Below are 4,805 nucleotides of genomic sequence, written 5' to 3' on the forward strand. Positions count from 1 at the left end.
AGGGGCGGACAAGGGCAAAGAGGGGCGGACAAGGGCAAAGAGGGGCGGACAAGGGCAAAGAGGGGCGGACAAGTGCTGAGAATACGGGAGAAGGGCAAAGAGGGGGGGAGAAGTGTGGAGAACACGGGACAAGTGCAAAGAAGGGCAGACAAGGGCAAAGAGGGGCGGACAAGGGCAAAGGTTTGCGGACAAGAGCAAAGGAGGGCGGAGAAGGGGAAAGAGGGGCGGACAAGGGCAAAGAGGGAAGGAAAAGGGCAAACAGGGGCGGAGAATTGCGGAGAATACGGGACAAGGGCAAAGAGGGGCGGACAAGGGCAAAGAGGGGCGGACAAGGGCAAAGAGGGGCGGACAAGGGCAAAGAGGGGCGGACAAGGGCAAAGAGGGGCGGACAAGGGCAAAGAGGGGCGGACAAGGGCAAAGAGGGGCGGACAAGGGCAAAGAGGGGCGGAGAATTGCTGAGAATACGGGACAAGGGCAAAGAGGGGCGGAGAATTGCTGAGAATACGGAACAAGTGAATAGAGGGGCGGACAAGGACTAAGAGGGGTAGACAAGGGCAGAGAGGGGCGGACAAGTGGAAAAGGGACAGACAAGGCCAAAGAGGGTCAGACAAGTGCAAAGAGGGGCGGACAAGGGCCAAGAGGAGGTGACAAGCGCAAAGAGGGGTGGACAAGGGCAAAGAGGGGCGGAGAAGTGTGGAGAATACAGGAAAATTGCAAAGAGGGGCTGACAAGGGTAAAGTGGGGCGGAAAAGGGCAAAGAGGGGTGGACAATGGCAAAGAGGGGCGGACAAGTGAAAAGAGGGGCAGACAAGGGCAAAGAGGGTTGGAGAGGTGCGGAGAATACGGGACAAGGGCAAAGAGGGGCAGAGAATTGCTGAGAATACGGGACAAGTGCATAGAGGGGCGGACAAGGACTAAGAGGGGTAGACAAGGGCAGAGAGGGGCAGACAAGTGGAAAAGGGACAGACAAGGTCAAAGAGGGGCAGACAAGGGCAAAGAGGGGCGGACAAGGGCAAAGAGGGGCGGACAAGGGCAAAGAGGGGCGGACAAGGGCAAAGAGGGGCGGACAAGGGCAAAGAGGGGCGGAGAAGTACAGAGAATACGGGAAAAGTGCAAAGAGGGGCAGAGAAGTGCGGAGAATACGGGACAAGGGCAAAGAGGGGCGGACAAGGGCAAAGAAAGGTGGACAAATGCGGAGAATACTGGACAAGGGCAAAGAGAGATGGACAAGCGCAAAGAGGGGCGGACAAGGGCAAAGATGGGCTGAAAATGGCAAAGAGGAGCGGACAAGTGCGGAGAATACGGGAAAAGGGCAAAGAGCGACGGACAAGTGCGGAGAATACGGGACAAGTGTAAAGAGAGGTGGACAAGGGCAAAGAGGGGTGGACAAGGGCAAAGAGGGGCTGAAAAGGGCAAAGAGGAGCAGACAAGTTCGGAGAATACGGGAAAAGTGGAAAGAGTGTCGGACAAGTGCAAAGAGGATTGGAAAAGGGCAAAGAGGGGCGGACAAGTGCGGAGAATACAGGACAAGGGCAAAGAGGGATGGAGAAGGGCAGAGAATACGGGACAAGGGCACAGAGGGGCGGACAAGGGCAAAGAGTGGCGGACAAGTGCAAAGAGGGACGGACAAGTGCGGAGAATACGGGACAAGGGCAAAGAGGTGTGGACAAGGGCAAAGAGGGGCGGACAAGAGTGGAGAATATGGGAAAAGGGCAAAGAGGGGCGGACAAGGGCAAAGTGGGGCGTACAAGTGCGGAGAATACGGGACAAGGGCAAAGAGGGGAGGAGAAGTGCGGAGAATATGGGACAAGGGCAAAGAGGGGCGGACAAGTGCAAAGAAGGTCGGACAAGGAAAAAGAGGGAAGGACAAGGTCAAAGAGGGGCGGAGAATAGCTGAGAATACGGGACAAGTGCATAGAGGGGCGGAGAAGGACTAAGAGGGGCGGACAAGGGCAAAGAGGGGCGGACAAGGGCAAAGAGGGGCGGACAAGGGCAAAGAGGGGCGGACAAGGGCAAAGAGGGGCGGACAAGGGCAAAGAGGGGCGGACAAGGGCAAAGAGGGGCGGACAAGGGCAAAGAGGGGCGGACAAGGGCAAAGAGGGGCGGACAAGGGCAAAGAGGGGCGGACAAGGGCAAAGAGGGGCGGACAAGGGCAAAGAGGGGCGGACAAGGGAAAAGAGGGGCGGACATGGGCAAAGAGGCGCGGACATGGGCAAAGAGGCGCGGACATGGGCAAAGAGGCGCGGACAAGGGCAAAGAGGCGCGGACAAGGGCAAAGAGGCGCGGACAAGGGCAAAGAGTGGCGGATAAGTGCGGAGAATACGGGACAAGGGGAAAGAGAGGCGGAAAAGGGCAAAGAGGGGTGGACAAGGGCAAAGAGGTGCGGAGAAGTGCGGAGAATACCGGACAAGGCAAAGAGGGGCGGACAAGCGCAAAGAATGGCGGACAAGGGCAAAGAGGGGCGGACAAGGGCAAAGAGACGGGGACAAGTGCAGAGAATACGGGACAAGGGCAAAGAGAGGCGGACAAGGGCAAAGAGTGGCGGAAAAGTGCGAAGAATACAGTAAAAGGGCAAAGAGGGTTGGAGAAGGGTAAAGAGGGGCTGAAAATGGCAAAGAGGATCGGACAAGTTCGGAGAATACGGGAAAAGTGCAAAGAAGGGCGGACAATGGCAAAGACAGGCGGACAAGTGCAAAGAGGGGCGGACAAGTGCAAAGAGGTGCGGACAAAAGCAAAGAGGGTTGGACAAGGGCAAGGAGGGTCGGACAAGTGCGGAGAATAAGGGACAAGAGCAAGGAGTGGCTGACAAGGGAAAAGAGGGGCGGAAAATTGCAAAGAGGGGCGGACAAATGCGGAGAATATGGGACAAGGGCAAAGATTGGTGGACAAGGGCAAAGATTGGTGGACAAGGGCAAAGAGGGGCGGAAAAGGGCAAAGAGGGGCGGAAAAGGGCAAAGAGGGGCGGAAAAGGGCAAAGAGGGGCGGAAAAGGGCAAAGAGGGGCGGAAAAGGGCAAAGAGGGGCGGAAAAGGGCAAAGAGGGGCGGAAAAGGGCAAAGAGGGGCGGAAAAGGGCAAAGAGGGGCGGAAAAGGGCAAAGAGGGGCGGAAAAGGGCAAAGAGGGGCGGAAAAGGGCAAAGAGGGGCGGAAAAGGGCAAAGAGGGGCGGAAAAGGGCAAAGACGAGTGGACAAGTGCGGAGAATACGGGACAAGGGCAAATAGGGGCGGAAAACAGCAAAGAGGTTCAGACAAGGGCAAAGAGGACCGGACAAGTGCGGAGAATATGGGACAAGGGCAAAGAGGGGCGGACAAGTGCAAAGAGGGTCGGACAGGTTCGGAGAATACGGGACAAGGGCAAAGAGGGACAGAGAATTGCAAAAAGTTTCGGACAAGTTCAAAGGGTGTGGACAAGTTCAAAGAGGTTCGGACAAGGTCAAAGATGGGAGGACAAGTGCGGAGAATACGGGACAAGGGCAAAGAGGAGCGGACAAGAGAAAAGAGAGGCGGACAAGTGCGGAGAATACGGGACAAGTTCAAAGAGGGTCCGATAAAATCGAAGAGGGGCGGACCAGGGTCAAAGAGGGCCCGACCAGGGCAAAGAGGGCCCGACCAGGGCAAAGAGGGCCCGACCAGGGCAAAGAGGGGCAGACAAGGGCAAAGAGGGGCAGACAAGGGCAAAGAGGGGCAGACAAGGGCAAAGAGGGGCAGACAAGGGCAAAGAGGGGCAGACAAGGGCAAAGAGGGGATGACAAGGGCAAAGAGGGGATGACAAGGGCAAAGAAGGGCGGACAAGGGGAAAGATGGTCGGACCAGGGCAATGAGGTGCAGACAAGGGCAAAGAGAGTCAGAGAAGGGCTGAGAATACGGGACAATTGCAAAGAGTTTCGGACAAGTGCAAATAAGGGCGGAGAAGAGCAAAGAGTTTCGGACAACGGCAAAGAAGGGCAGAAAAAGGAAAAGAGGGGCGGACAAGGGAAAAGAGGGGCGGAGAAGGGCAAAGAGGTGCGGAGAAGTGCGGAGAATACCGGACAAGGCAAAGAGGGGCAGACAAGGGCAAAGAGGAGCAGACAAGGGCAAAGAGGTGCTGAAAAGTGCAAAGGGTTGTGGACAAGTGCGGAGAATACGGGAAAAAGGGCAAAGAGGGGCAGACAAGGCCAAAGCGGGGCGAAAAATTGCAAAAGGGGTGGACAAGTGCAGAGAATACGGGACAACGGAAGGAGGGGCATAGAAGGACAGAGAAAACGGGACAAGGTCACAGAGGGGCGGACAAGGGCAAAGAAGGGCAGACAAGGGCAAAGAGGGGTGGACAATTGCGGAGAATACCCGAGAAAGGCAAAGAGGGGCGGACAAGGGCAAAGAGGGGCGGACAAGTGCGGAGAATACGGGTCAAGGGCAAAGAGTGGCGGACAAGCATAGAGAATACGGAACAAGGGCAAAGAGGGGCGGACAAGGGCAAAGAGGGGCGGACAACGGCAAAGAGGGGCGGACAAGGGCAAAGAGGGGCGGACAAGGGCAAAGAGGGGCGGACAAGGGCAAAGAGGGGCGGACAAGGGCAAAGAGGGGCGGACAAAAGGGCAAAGAGGGGCGGACAAGTGCAAAGAGGGGCGGACAAGGGGAAAGAGAGGCGGAAAAGGGCAAAGAGGGGCGGACAAGGGCAAAGAGGGGCGGACAAGGTCAAAGAGGCGAGGACAAGGGCAAAGAGGTGCGGACAAGGGTAAAGAGGCGCGGACAAGGGCAAAGAGGGGCGGACAAGGGCAAAGAGGGGCGGACAAGGGCAAAGAGGGGCGGACAAGGGCAAAGAGGGGCGG

This window comes from Phaenicophaeus curvirostris, unplaced genomic scaffold, assembly GCF_032191515.1.
Source record: "Phaenicophaeus curvirostris isolate KB17595 unplaced genomic scaffold, BPBGC_Pcur_1.0 scaffold_67, whole genome shotgun sequence".
NCBI lineage: Eukaryota > Metazoa > Chordata > Aves > Cuculiformes > Cuculidae > Phaenicophaeus > Phaenicophaeus curvirostris.